At 43.2% G+C, this 15,560-nt stretch overlaps 1 protein-coding gene across 2 annotated transcripts in view; it reads right to left on the bottom strand.

Moving 5' to 3' along the window:
- SMIM14 (small integral membrane protein 14) overlaps nt 1-11,105 on the bottom strand; it is a 76,729-nt gene extending 65,624 nt beyond the window's left edge. The window contains exons 1-2 of one of the 2 annotated variants that reach the window (XM_075544420.1): nt 10,880-11,105; nt 3,278-3,373 (exon numbers count right to left, since the gene is read on the bottom strand). The gene's annotated coding sequence lies outside the window, so the exon portion shown is untranslated. The remainder of the gene's footprint in view (nt 1-3,277; nt 3,374-10,879) is intronic. The other variant, XM_075544419.1, reaches the window with a different exon arrangement.
- Nucleotides 11,106-15,560: the final 4,455 nt, after the last annotated feature.

Raw genomic sequence — 15,560 nt, 5'->3', positions numbered from 1 at the left:
TTATACTCAGTATCCTATCTTTGTTGATAGCCGGCATTGTAACCCAACGTTTCATATTGTAATACGTTTGCTAAAATGCCTACTATTAAAAAAAATGAAATAAAATGCCTACTCAAAAGTATTTATTTACTATAACCTAAATTTTAAAAAAATTTAACTAAGAAATAACAATGTTTTTCCTAAGTTAGGAATAGAAAAATTCAACAAAAGTTATCAAAATTCCATACCATGTGATTCCGAAATCATAGTGATGTTTTTCCAAAAGGTTGGGGGGAAAAACAAATGCCCATATCAAAAGATAAATGGATAGACAAAACATGATATAAAAGAGAGCTTCAAAAAGTTCATGGATACTGGTCAGAAAGAGACCCTCACAACTATGGCCTCTTGTCACCCTTCAGGGTTGGAACTGCACCCACCTCTGTGTAAAAATAATCAACCATTTAAGATCAAAAGGGTAGCATTTATTTACCTAAGGACAAAGTTCAGGGGGTTCGAAAAGATGGAAATCGGAATCAGGGAAGAAGTTGGTTGAGTGATGGTACACTGAAGGGACTGCAACGGGCAGTCTGAAACAAGATGGGCATGAAATGTTAAATTCAAAACTGAAGTTCTGCTCAGTAACCTTCACCTAACTCATAACCAAAGGTTTCTTTTTAAAAATTTCCAGGAAAATGGAATGAAAAGATAATAGAGTTGTTCCATGGGTCTTTTGAAGCTCTCTTGTCTACACAGAGGAGGATTATTCAGTCACAAGAAATGAAGTACTGATGCATGCTACAACACAGATAACCTGGAAAACACTATGCTGAGCCAAATAGGTCAGACACAAAAGGATAAATATCATGCACAAAGTATTAACGTTGACCAGGAACTAGGGGGTAGGGAGAGCTGTGAGTGAGTGGGGAGTTATTACATAATAGGAACAGTTTCTATTTGAGGGGATGTAAATAGATTGAAGTGGATGCCTAACATTTTAAAAACCATTAAAATAGCAGTATGTCTTAGAGATAGTTTACCATGGTAAAAATGTTAACGTCAGCTGAGTTCTGAAATTGTGAGTTAAAGCACAATACTAGGTTTGTGAATGATAATCATTCAAATACTAAATTAGAACACAATCAAGGTTCTTTTTGGTTTTGGGTGCTATCATGCTCATCTCCACTTGCTTATCTACCTTGTTTTGAATAGAGCAAAGGAGTGCCTGCTCTCTCAACTCCCGTAACTCTCATGCGTGCTACAGCCTGCGAGGTAGAGCTGCACCTAAATGCCTTTCATGGTGACTGGAAAAACCCTTAGAGTCACTGTGATCAAGAGAGCAACCTGGATTTTTTAAACATCTGCTCAATATTTCATGTCAATTTCTTCTGTTACCTTTGCTAAGAATAACAAGGCAACAAAATATGAGAAAAAGTTAATGGGAAATTCCATTATCTTTCATTACTATTTTCTCACAAATTTTTGAAGCTCTTGTACACACTGTTTAGAACGAAGACTTGTTTCTAAAAAGTATGCTGTAAGCAAACAAATGATGCCAAGCAGCAGAGAAAGGGGTCAAAAAAGATCAAATGTGGGGCTAACTTGTCCCCTTTGGCATGAGACCAGCAGAACTGAACAAAAGGTTCATAAAAATATTACTGAACAATTTGACCAAAGATTCTATCAAAGAATCATGATCATATAAGGAGAAATGCAGAACGGAATTTCAAACTGTCATGGAGTGTAGACATTTTAGAGGCATGGAGGCTAAAGCTCCAACTACTGACCCAAGATAACCTTTACACCTTAAGAAAAAACATCCCCTGAAGTTTTCTTAAAACCAAACAGGGAGGAGATGAGCCAGTCAGGGTGCAGGGTAGCAACGATGAAACATATAACTTTCCTCTAGTTCTTAAATGCTTCCTCTCCCCCACTATCATGATCCCAATTCTACCTTACAAATCTGGCTAGACCAGAGGATGTACATTGGTACAGATGGCAACTGGAAACACAGGGAATCCAGGATGGATGACTCCTTCCGGACAGTGGTGAGAGTGGCGATGCCTGGAGGGTAGAGAGAATGTGGGGTAGAAAGGGGGAACCGATTACAAGAATCTACATATAGCTTCCTCCCTGGGGGAGGGACAGCAGAGAAAAGGGTGGGGGGGGGAGGAATAAGACGTTGGGCAGTGTAACATACAACAAAATAATAATAATTTATGAATTAGGAGGGATTCATGAGGTAGGAGGAAATGGGGAGGGAGGGAGAAAATGAGCAGCTGATATTAAGGGCTCAAGTAGAAAGCAAATGTTTTGAGAATGATGATGGCAACAAATGTACATATGTTCTTGACACAATGGATGTATGTATGGATTGTGATAAGAATTGTATGAGCCCCCAATAAAATGATTTAAAAAAGAAAATTTAAAAAATTTAAAAGTTTGAAAAAAACAAACAAACAGTAGTTCAGCTAAAATAGTAACTGCCTGCCTTGAGCAATATGCTCCTTTTAAGATGTGAGATCAAAGTGACCATAACAACTCAAAAGATGAAACAAGAAATTTAAGGAGGCAGTGAGCTTATGTTATGGAGAAGGGATAACTCAGAAAAGGAGGGGGAATTGGCTGACCACCCCAAGAATGCAATCATGCCAAGGGACATGTAGAAATGGTTCAACTGGTGTATGCTGCTGAGTACCCTCAGCATAGCTGGCTATCTGGACCAGGAAGTTCATGACCAACTGACTACCGCAGGGAAAACAAACGGTCATTGATGTCCTTCACCCTGGGACAGAGACAGTGTAGTGTCTAAGACAGAAAATCATAAAAACTAGCCAAAATGTGTAAGACCACACCAGATTTCATTTTTGGTTTTGGAATTAGAACCCATTTTGGTGGTGGCGAGACTACCGGCTTCGGCATGATTTACGGTTCTTTGGATGCTGCAAAGAAAACAACCTAAACACAGACTTGCCAGATGTGGCCTGCATGAGAAGCAAAAGACATCAAGAAAAAGCTCAAGGAACGCAAGAACCGAATGAAGGCCAACGTTGCTGCTGGCAGAGAGAAAGAATAAAAATTCTACAGTGACTTGATCTGCAATGGTAATGTGCATTTTTCACCAGAGAATTAATAAACTGTTCATTCTTAAAAATCTTTTTTTAAAAAAAGATAAACCATGAGAGCAGTCAGAACACTGACCACTAAAAGTCTGAACTATACCAGAAAGATGCTTTCTGACACCACTAACTTGATTTGAAGCATTGTTATTGGCTGTTAAATTTGGATAGCTCGGCACCTGTAATATCTGTCCGGTGAGTGCAGTCAAGCAATAAGCAGCTCCAGTCTGTGTTTCAGAAAGCAGAAACTCACATCTGGGCTTTGGACCGCAAGACTAAAAAAAATTAGGAAATGAAATTCAGTATGAAAATAAGCAACAAGACAGCAACTTTCTCCAAAACAAACGCAATGAAGTTTAAATTTTTATTAATAAAACATATGCTTGCTATAAAACCTACTGAATAGTTTAGTTGAGAAAAATAAAGTTTCTAAAGAGCTGAATCTTTTTCATTTTAAAAACGATATACATTTAAGGTTAAAATAAGAAAAATTGCCCAAAGAGAAACTGCCAGGTAAATGAATTGTCAGAATTCAAACTCAGTTTTCTATGGACCTAACAACACCATTTACTAGTATCTTGACCTTGGGCAACAACCTGAGATTGATTGCCCTTGTGTAAATTAGGGGCATGCATGGTTGATGTGCTAGTTAAACATATTAAAGAAGGTAAAAAAGAGTGGTATATATGCTCCCAATATTGTCAAAATTATTGATATTCAATCAAGCCATTATGTTTTCAGCCCTCTTTCAGAATGGCTTTGGGTTGACAAATTCTACAGCTCTGCGCCCACTTCTCGAATGAAATAAAAGTCCATGTGGTTAGTAGTTGTTTTTCGAACCACACACAATGCATACAAACACACTATATGTACATACACTCTCCCTCCCTCTCTCTTTCCTAATAAACCTGGCATAGTGGTTCAAACCACCAGCAGCTCCGAGGAAGAAAAAATGGAGCATTCAACCACCCTACACAGTGAAGTCTAGGAAACTCAGAGAGGCAGTTTCTACCCTGCCCTATAGAGTCACAGTGAGGCAGTATTGACCCAACGGCAATACATTTGGGTTTGGTTTAGTAACTAAGAAGTCTTAAAATCTTTTTTAAAAATCATAATATAAATCAAAATGTAATAAGGAAGAGTTGGAGGGTTTGCTTAATTTTTTTTTACAAAATCATTACAACACGGATGTTGTTGTTAGTTGCCAGTGAGTCGGTTCCAACCCATAGCGACCCTGCGCTCAAAAGAACGAATCATTGCCCAATCCTGTGCCAACCTCACATTGTTCCTCTGCCTCGGTCCAAACTCACTGTCACGGAGTCAATTCAGACTCATGGCCACCTTGTTGGGCGGGGTAGAACTGCTCCTGTGGGTTTCTGAGACTCTAACTCTTTACCGGCGTAGAAATCCCCATCTTTCTCCTGATGGATACTCATGTCAGTATTTACCAACTTCAATGTGAAACAACTTAATTTTCTTTCTTGTATTGCATTTTTGTTCCAAGTCTTATAAAGTTATATGGGAAAAATCAGTACAAGTAATTAATTTTGGTAAAGTACTGTTCTTGAAAGACAAACAGAAGTCTCGACTTTAATCTTTATTCCATCAACAAATCCTACTGGTTGCCTAATTGGATCCCCCTGACCTCCAGAGCCTCCCAAATAAGTAAGCCAGCTGGCCCAAAATCATTAAACACAAAAGGTGAAAGGGCAGGAGACACAAATACATGGCTTTTTAGAAAAGCCTCAGATGAGTTAGGTAAGAGATCTGGGGAAAACCCTGTGAGATCTGAGTCTCTAAAGATAAACAGGGAGAGTTAGCCAAGCTTACAGAGCAGAAAGTACTTCTCTGGAACCAAATCTCACCAAAACGATGCAATTTTTAAAATCACCTGGAAGAGGGTGCCGCAATGAGAAATTGCTACAGTTTGTGATGATTCATGAGATGTCCAAAGAATTATAAAAATCACCCAAGTTAATGAAGGAAAAGTCAGAAGAATTCAAATGGCTGTTTGAACAAGTCAAAATGATAGGAAAAAAACCCCCACCAAATTGAAGGTATGGTAGATCAATACAACAAAGAAGATGATCTAGAAGTCTTGTAGAATATTTCTTAATGTCATCTCCATAATCACTAACAAATTTCCAGGCAGGAGGGCCAGCAAAGCAACACAGCTTCCTTAAAGACAGAACTGGAAACAGGACCTAAAACGTCATCTTATCCTTTGAAAAAACATGGCTTATCATAATTAAACTGGGCTTTTCTGAATGCTATAGTTCAGAGGATGTCAGGGACAGAGGTTAAGAAAACAGTCAGCCAGTCAAGTTCCACCACCTATAATACCTCACCTCACCCAACCTTCTTACTTATAAACTGTGAACTGCTTGTAAACATCTGAGCTGCTCAGCAGTGAAATTAGAAACTTTTAAGAGTTCTTTGTATAATACCTGACTCAGTATTTCAAAATATGGTAGTTATCATTATGCCTATAAAAAAGCAATAATCTCAAGAAAAACAATGAAAATACTCAGACAACCTTACATTTTAATGTGCATTTAAATCACTCACAGGACTCATTGAAAATGCAGATTCCTGGCACCAATTCCTCCCAGAATCAATTCCATAATCCTAAGGTGGTGCTGTTGAGTAACCTTTGGGTTACTAACTACAAGTTCGGGGATTCAAACCCACATCTTCTCAGCAGAAAGTTGAGGCTGTCTGCTCATAAAAATATTTATAGTCTCGGAGATGTGCAAAGGAGCTGTTACAAGTTGGAATCAGCTTGAGGGAAGTGGGTTTTAGTGGAGGAAGAATGAGGGTGTTCCTTGGACCAAACATCACAAGTCACTCAAGTAAAGAGTCAAGACACTGCCCAAAAAAAGAGAGGCTGAACTAAGGTTCTTAATAAAATAAAAAACAAACAAACAAACTAAGGTCTTCTACAGAAATAAATGACCTAAAATGGACATTTATGTTTAGGACCAATACAAACATGTTCACCAAATTTATTTAGTGAACATTCACTGAGTACCTTCTATGCAGTAAACAGATAAACAAAGTTCATGTTCATACAGGGTGTACTTTCTCCAGTGTCCAAACAAGTGCACATTACCTCTGAGCTAATTCTAACTTAACCCACTCTGCCAAAGGGCTCCTCTTTCTAGCGTAGAAGTCAGATAGGAACATAAAGAAGGCCAGTTCAGATAGTGATAAATGTTGGGGAGAAATAAAATTGGACTGAGATCACTGGGGGAGGGTGCAATCTCCCAGTACAGATCAGGGAGAAAAGTACTGAAGGCACAGGGCACAGATATGGCAGGAGCAGAGCTGGCCCATTTCACAGACAGCAATGCCAGTGAAACTGCAACATGGAAAGAAACCGATGTGGCCAAGCTCCAGGGCCATGGACTACGATGAGTTTGGAAAAGGCAGTGCCAGGACATGTAGGTCTGGAAAGCCTTAGAATGGAGTGTGCACGCAACAGGTGGCTTTTCAGAGGGAAGTAGATAATGCTTTCCATTTTACAGGAGACCTTATGCTCGGGTACGGATAATGCACCCCAGAAAGCCCAAGTGGAAGCAGGCAGACCAGGAGGTGGTTATCACAGTAGAGCACATGAGAGACAGTGATAGTCTGGCAAAGTGGTAGCAGTATGGATGGGGGGAAAACAGAGAACTAATCTTATATAGACAAATGCATATATATGGAATGTTATGAACTGTAAGAGCCCCCAATAATGGATGAACAATCTGGAGGAGAAAACAATGGGACCGACAGTTCCATGAGGACATGGGAGAGGGGGAGGTGGGGGGAAAGGAAGTGGTGTTAATTAACCCAGGGAAAAGTGAACAACAAATGATCCAAATCGGTGGTGAGGAGGGTGTAGGAGGCCTGGTAGGGTGTCATCAAGAGTAATGTAACTGAGAGGAATTACTGAAACCCAAATGAAGGCTGAACATGATAGTGGGGCAATAGGAAAGTAAAAGGAAAGAGAGAAAAGAGCTAGGAGGCAAAGGGCATTTATAGAGGTCTAAATAAAGGCATGTACATATGTAAATATATTTATATATGAGGATGGGGAAATAGATCATTGTGCATATATGTATAGGTTTAGTACTAAGGTAGCAGATGGACATTGGGCCTCCACTCAAGTACTCCCTCAATGCAAGAATACTTGGTTCTATTAAACTGGCATTTCATGATGCTCACCTTCCCAACATGATTATAGAAGACAGAGCGGGTGCATAAGCAAATGTGGTGAAGAAAGCTGATAGTGCCCGACTATCAAAAGATATAGCATCTGGGGTCTTAAAGGCTTAAAGGTAAACAAGCGGCCATCTAGCTCAGAAGCAACAAAGCCCAAATGGAAGAAGCACACCAGCCTGTGCGATCATGAGGTATCGAAGGGATCAGGTATTAGGTATCATCAGAACAAAAAAATCTTATTGTGAATGAGGGGGAGTGCAGAGGTAATTGGACATCCCCTTACAGAAGGGTCTCAGGAGGAGACGAGCCAGTCAGGGTACAGTGTAGCAATGATGAAACACAACTTTCCTCTAATTCTTAAGTGTTTCCTCCCCTCCCCACACTCATGATCCCAATTCCACCTTACATATCTAGCTAAGACCAGAGGATGTACACTGGTACAGATAGGAACTAGAAACACAGGGAATCCAGGACTGATGATCCCTTCAGGACCAGTGAAGAGTGTGGTGGTACCAGGAGGGTGGAGGAAGGGTAGGGTGCAAAGGGGGAACTGATTACAAGGATCTACATAAAACCTCCTCCCTGGGGTACGGACAACAGAAAAGTGGGTGAAATGTAAGATATGACAAAATAATAATTTATAAATTATGAAGTGTTCATTAGGGAGTGGGGAACAGGGAGGGAGGGGGAAAATGAGGAGCTGATGTCATGGAGCAAATGTTTTGAGATTGATGAGGGCAATGAATGTACAAAAGTGCTTTACACAATTGATGTATATATGGATTGTGATAACAGCTGTATAAGTCCCTAATAAAATGATAAAAAGAGCCCCTAAAATGACTTTAAAACAAAAAAATGAAAAAGTAAATAATTTTAAGAGAAAAAATAGAAACACCTAATTCAAGGCAAAACAGAAAAAGAACTAAGTTGTGCAATAAATAGCAGGCATCAAGGGATTCAGAAAACTTCCATATGGTCTATAGTTACCTTTTGAAGTTGAAATGAAAGAGCATGGGCACATACTCAAGACTCAGTGTGAACAGAGTATGTTTTTTGCATAGAAAAACCATCCCGGTCCTTCTTACTGCCAGCAGCCGGGCAGCAGGGCAATGTCAGACCATGCAATGATGGAATGAATGCTCACTGTTGTGGAGTTTATTCTAATTCACAGGGTCTCCCTAGGGCAGAGGAGAACGGCCCACACTGGGTTTCACAAACTGTAAATCTTTACAGAGTATTGTGCTTCCTTCACCTTTCTCCTGATGAGGGGATGGAGGGTGCGGACCACTGACCTTTTGGTTAGCAGCCCAACTTTTACAGAGGATACCCAGATACAGGATAGGGCTGAATTAACTTATATCTAACTCAAACCACTTTGTTAGCAAAGATGTTTTAAGCTTCCATATTGGCCATTCTCCCAAAAATTAAACATGCAAAACCCTACATTGCCACGCAGTGCATACAAATTTCGAAAACCTGTCCATCATTGTCATCAGAGATTTGGGAAAGAAAAGCCACAATTTTAAAAATTGTGACTTGCCAAACATATCATGAATACTTCCTAATACTTAAAGGTCAAAATGTCCATATTTTCAAAACTTTTCATTTTGTTATTCAAAAAAGAAGTACTAGGGTAGCGGTTCTCAATCTGTGGGTTGAGACCCCTTTGGGGGTTATACGACCCTTTCACAGGGGTTGTCCAATTTATAACAGTAGCAAAATTACAGTTATGAAGTAGCAACGAAAATAATTTTATGGTTGGGGGGTCACCACAACATGAGGAACTGTATTGAAGAGTCGCAGCATTAGGAAGGTTGAGAACCATTGTACTTGGGTGGGTGAGGAAGTATTTCGGAAAGTGGGTTATTTTTGAAAAACATATGCAGCATACCATTTTTTGAATAAACACAAAAATGTGGAATTAAACAGCTAGGAAGGTATTAATATACTGCTAACATTTTGGCAATTTCTGGGTAGCAGCATTATTGACCAACTGATTTTCTTCTTTGTTTTTATCTGCTTTTTCCTGTTTTTTTTTTATCTGCTTTTATCTCCAATGATCCCACATTATTCCAGAGAAGCAACGATGTTAGGATAAAGGCGAAAGGCTTGGAAGGAAAAAAAAAACTTTCAGAAAATGTTCTGTGTCCAAATATTTCAGCAGAATTCCAACAGTGGTATTAAGAATTAGCTCAATGGCATATTAAGTGGTATTAAGAATTAGCTCAATGGCATACCGAAGCGAGAGGAAAAAACGGGTGACAAAGAGGTCCATGTTATACCACCACGAGGCAACCCCTTTCGAGGGAGTAGTCTACATTCCTAAGACCGCTTTCTGGATTGGATGGCAAACAATGAACACACGTATGCCTGTTTACTACAGAAATACTTCAATTAATGAGTTCTCCAGGAAAAAAATATTTTGTTAGTTCCTCATACCACCTTCGGCCACTTGGAAGGTTTGCCCCCTGGTCTGTCTCTTTGGCGCTGTCAAGGTTCAGGGCAACTACTCTGGAAATGTGGGTGGCCAGTCACCTCAAGTAGAAGGACATCAGCTTCCTTCAATGACCACATCACTGGGCAGCGAAAACGACCCCTCAAGAATCACAATACCTGGAAGGCCTTATAGCTAACAAATGACTGATTTGCTAACTACCAACCGTTTCTAAACCACCACCTCCCCCACCCCCCAAAAGGCCGCAAAAACTGGAAGGTCTCTTTTCCACAAACGTGTGTATCACCTGCACAAAGCTCCTCCGCCCTTCTGGATGTGAAACCCGGACTTTCTACTTACGCCACATCCTCTATTTTGCAAACGGGCGCGGGGTGGGGGTGCGGCGGGGGGGGGGGGGGGGGATAGCATCCTACGGATTCTCTACAGCTCACAAACCTCCTCTTGGCGAAAGTCCCTGATAAACAGCCACTAAACTTTGGCTTTCAACACCAATATGGGACTTCGGGCAGTGCCAGTGGCCAGTTTATCACACATTATCTGTTCCAACGGGAAAAGGAGCAGCAGCTACCTCCGTCCCGTCTGTCTGTCAGCCCCGGTTCCACTCACTGAGCAAACAGAGAGGGGGACTCCTGCACGTTCGCCACACAATAGGGCCCACGAAGCGCCCGCTTTTCAAGAAAGCAGCTTCCCGGTCCCCGTCAAGCACAACAAAGGCCGCCTCCTACTACCGCCGGCACCATTCCCAGGAAGGGCTGCGGAACCGGAGGCCACCGTGACTGTCCCTCTCAGGATGCGTGGCATTCTTCTTCTTTCAGCCACGACTCCCCCCGCCTCTTTTTACCCCTTGGCACGTCGCACGCAGATCGGGCTCTCAAAATAAGAAATGCCATCCTGGCTCCCGTCGACGTTCCTGCCGCGCCCCGCTCCTCCCGGGGACGGGGCGCCGGCTGGACAGCGGCGGGTTATCCGGGTGCCGGACCGCCCGGCCGGCGAAGCGCGGAGCCTGAGGAGCGACGCCGTCGGCTGCAGCCGCCAACGCCTGCGGAGCCCTCAGGAGAAGCCGCGGACGGGGAAGGGAAAGACGGGCGGCGGACAACGGCGAGACAGGGGAGACACTCACCCGCCCGAACCACGCCGACGGGGCGGGGAGGCTGGCGGCCGTGCCGGGGCGCAGCTGGAAGGCCCACTGGAACCGCGGGAGGGCTGCCTGCCGCCGCCGCCGCCGCTCAGGACTCCGCCGCCGCTGTGCCTGCCGCTCGCCGGCGCCGACGTCGCCCCTCCTCTGTTTTGATTCGACGGCCCACGTCACGCTCTGCCACGAGACCCGGATCTGCCGGCAGCCTCCGGCCGCCGCGCAACAGATGGTAGCGGCTCCAGACCCTGGCGGCTCGTTCCGCGCATGCGCGCGCGCCGCGCCTGCCCACTGCGCGGGGGGGGCGCGAGTGGGGGCGGGGCGCGAGTGGGGGCGGGGGCGCGTGGCGCGCGGGTGGTAGTTCCGGTTGGGGTGGGTGGGGCGGAGCAGAGGGCGAGGCTCGGCGGGCGTTGTTGAACTGGCCCGCGGAGCCGCTGCGTCGCCTGAGCTGGACGACAGTCCTAGTGTACTCTCTGAGCCTGAGCCTTTTAAAACACCTGGGCGGAGGCGGACACACGTGGCAGTTTGCTGAACAAGGTGTCCTTACTGTAGAGATGCTGTTAATCCGGTCAGGGTGAAAATTGGATATCGAGAAGTTAGCCTCATGTTGAAAAGTGTATCAAATGCGGCATTAATTGACCACCCTCTCCACCTGCACTGATTGTTTTTGCACCCAGAAGGTGGATAAAATCAAGCTTTAAAAACATCCCCCAAACCGACAAAATAATAATTTATGAATTATGAAGGGTTCAGAGGGAAGAGAAATGGGGAGGGAGGGGGGAAATGAGGAGCTGATACTAAGGGCTCAAATAGGAAGCACACGTTTTGAGAATGATGATGGCAACAAATGTGCAAATGTGCTTGACACGATGGATGGGTTGTGATAAGCGTATGAGCCCCCAATAAAATTATTAAAAATCTATATATTCCAAAAACCATGCTGCTATTTGGTTGATACCCATTTGTAGCAACCCCATAGAACTACCCCCGTGGGTTTCCAAGACTTGACAGGATCCTTGTCTGCATCAGGTAAAGGAGCCGGTGGTTAGTAGCCCAACTCGTAACCACTACTCCACCATGGCTAGTATTAAAAGGAAGATGTCACCGACTGACTGAGAGACTAGGGAATGGCTAGGGGAATGCAGTCAACCCAAAACGTTGCTGTTTGGATCATGGGGATGGAATAAGTTTGTGATGCTTCCAACAGGCTCAGGGTCCTTTCTACTCTCCCAGTCTGACTTCCTAGGCTGCACGCTGAACCTTTGGAGCCCCCCAAAAGGTTCCAATTTGGGAAAGTTCAGGAATGACCTAATTGTTTTCTTAGGCTGATGAATTGACAACCTAAACTGATAGTCCCAAATGTATTTTACAAAGGTTCCTGCTAGGAGAGGTGATGGTTGCCTGTGAGAAATTGCCTTCCTTCACTCTGACTACCTAACCTTCACTTGAATCCAGACATTTACCTCAGCTGTTTGGCTAATCACCCTTCAGCAGGCTGAGTCACCTTCAGCAAATTAGTATAATCTGTAAGAGCTTTTTAATTAACATGGGTATTGAACACAGGTAAGGGTTTCTAGAAAATGAAACGTTTCTGGTAAAACCTGCAGTGTTAGCTGGTTAATGAACACATATTACAAGTAGGTAGAAGTCAAGTTTACTGGCTCTCAGTCTACACATCTTGAACTTTTAGTTTCTCGAATTCAGAGTTGACGGTGGAATCTAGTGTAGCCATGAAAATTTATGGGCAATGACCTCTAACAAAGGGTCTCTACTTTGTGGAACTCTGTAAAGAAAACGTGTGTGTTTGGGTGCATGCATGTGTAACAGTGGCTATTTGCAAAAACAGCTGCTGTTTTTAAAAAGCCTACAAGTATATGTGTTGTTGCAGAGTTACCATTACTTGCTTAATAGAGGCGGCACCTCCACTGTCATAGCATCCGGCTGCTAACTACAAAGTCTTTGCCCTACAGTTCACAATAGCAAGAAAATGGAAGTCCAAATGCCCAACAGTGGAAGAATGTATAAAGAAACTATGGTACATACACACAATGGAATACTATGCATCCCTAAAAAACTGTGATGATTTCCCAACACGGTCGCTGAAAACAAAATGGGTACATAAGCAAATGTGGTGAAGAAAGCTGATGGTACCCAGCTATTAAAAGATATACCGTCTGGGGTCTTAAAGGCTTGAAGATAAGCAAGCAGCCATCTAGCTGAGAAGCAACAAAGCCCACGTGGAAGAAGCACACCAGCCTGTGTGATCACAAGATGTCAACAGGGAACCAGAAGACCCCAAAACAAACAATCATATCTGTGCAAACAAGGAAGGTTGGAGTGGAGACCCAAAGCTGTAGACAATTGGACATCCCCTCACAGAAGGGTCACAAAGCAGGGATGAGCCCCCCAAGGTGCAGTTTAGCACCAAGGAAACATACATTTTTCTAGTTCTTTAGTGCTTCCTGACTACCCACACCCCCGGCTAGACTGGAGCATGTACACTGGTACAAATAAGAACTCCCAACAATGGAATCCAGGACAGATAAACCTCTCAGGAACAATAATGAGAGTAGTGAAACCAGGAGAGTAGGGAGAAGGTTGGGGGAGATAGGGGGAACCAATTGCAATGATCAACATATAACACACACACCCCACCAGAGTGACAAATAACAGAAACATGGGTGAAGGCAAACAGCCTTCGGTGTTATATATGAAAATAATAATAATGTATATATCAAGGGTTCATGAAGGTGGGAGGGAGGGAAAAAACGAGCTGATACCAAGGACCTAAGTAGAAAGAAAATGTTTTGAAAAGCATGATGGCAACATAGGTATAAATGTGCTTGACACAATGGATGTATGGATTGTTATAAGAGTGTAAGAGCTCCCAATAAAAGGATTTATTAAAATTTTTAAAACACAAAAACTGATGAAAGCATGAAACATCATATGACATGGAAGGACGTGGAAAGCATTATGTGAGTGAAGTTAATCAATCACAAAAGGACTAGTAGTGTATGAGTCCACCACTATAAGGAGAAACACCAATTAAACAAATCTTAGGGACCAATTCCTGAACAAAAGGGGAAAAGGGTACCTACTGGCCATGAACTATACACCACCTCCCTTTTACACAACTCACAAGAGCCATCTTGGAGGAGACCTCACATTGTCTGGGATCACTCCTTTAAGATGGGAGGCTATACAACATTGAGACAAGGCTGGGACAGATCAATGGAAACCCTCCCTCCTCCACACACACACACACACACACACACACACACACATGAAGGGAACTAGAACCTTGCTGGAAAATCAGGCCAACAGCAGAGGAGAGGATCATTTCGGAGGAGACACTGATAGATAGTTCTGTTGTTGAGTATGGAAGGTGAGAAGTAACCTCACATCAGAAAGAAATGTTATAAACATTGATTGTAGGGAACCTAGAGGGACAGTGGACCAGATTTTTTGTTCCTGGATAGACACTACAAATACATATCTATCCAACCCTCAGTGAAACACGCCATAGACTAAGCACCATAATGACCTTGGATTCTGACCTTGAGGGCAGCATGGCATGATCCAGGGGCTACACCAGAAGGACATAACATAGAGGCCCAGCAGAATGAACTGAGTCCTGCCTCAAAGGTGCCTGCACCCTTGCACTGAGGACGAACGGGGTACTAGGATGGGAGAGGAAGCAGAGAGTGGCCGCCCCGGAGCAGTGGAAGTGGCAGTCATTGGACCTGGGAGGAACCCTTGGCTTGGTGGGTGTCCAGTGGAAAGGGTCCCAGAATCATCATATACTTAGTTCCTTGATGACCCCCTTTCAGTGACATGGCAGGTTTTGATCTATTGAGTCAGAATTTGAACTTGGAGGAATTGATCCAGGAAGTTCCCCTGGGACCAACCCCCATGTTTAGGGTAAAGAGAACCCGATCAAATGGGAGATCGAACTGTGTGGAGCCACCACTCATGGGGTGTAGCTCACAGGGGACTGTACTGGCCTAGCCTCCTCATCCCTTTACTGTCCAGACTGATGTATCATTGGAAAAACTGATGACATTACCAGTGCAATCGCCTTATATCCCAGGGGGGATGATTGATGCCTCCAATGGGTTTTTGTTTCCCTGCCTATAGTTTGCTTATTTTTATTTGTTTGTTTTTCTTTTGTTGTCTGCTATTTGGTTTGTTGCTGTTGTTGGGGTAGTTGGTCTCATGGGGTCTTGAATTTGTCATAATACAACAGCCAAAGTTCACCAGAGCCATGCATATCTCAGGGACAAGTAGACGAATTCTGGGCCCCCACTGAACTCTAGTCCCAATGTAAGAAGAGTTAGTTCTGATAACATGGCCCCATTTGATGGTCACCTTCATGAAAGGATCACTGAAGATAAGGGTGCTACAGCACACTGTGGTGAAGAAAGTAGATGGTGCCCGGCTATCAATCCAGAATAGTGTCTGGGGTCTTAAAGGCTTATATTCAAACAAGCAACCATTTCAGTAAGGAGTCAACTACATCCAAATGGAAAAAGCACAGCAGCTTGTGTGATCCAAACGACAATAACAAAATTCAAATATGACAAAGGGAAAAGTATCAGGGTCTAAATTGAGAACACCCAATTTGTAGAAGTCTATGGAGGACAGTGGGGGCCCAAAACCCATTTCC

Source organism: Tenrec ecaudatus, chromosome 3 (assembly GCF_050624435.1).
Source record: "Tenrec ecaudatus isolate mTenEca1 chromosome 3, mTenEca1.hap1, whole genome shotgun sequence".
Lineage (NCBI taxonomy): Eukaryota > Metazoa > Chordata > Mammalia > Afrosoricida > Tenrecidae > Tenrec > Tenrec ecaudatus.
Note: the sequence above shows the minus strand (reverse complement) of the source record. Positions and strands in the feature narration are given on the sequence as shown.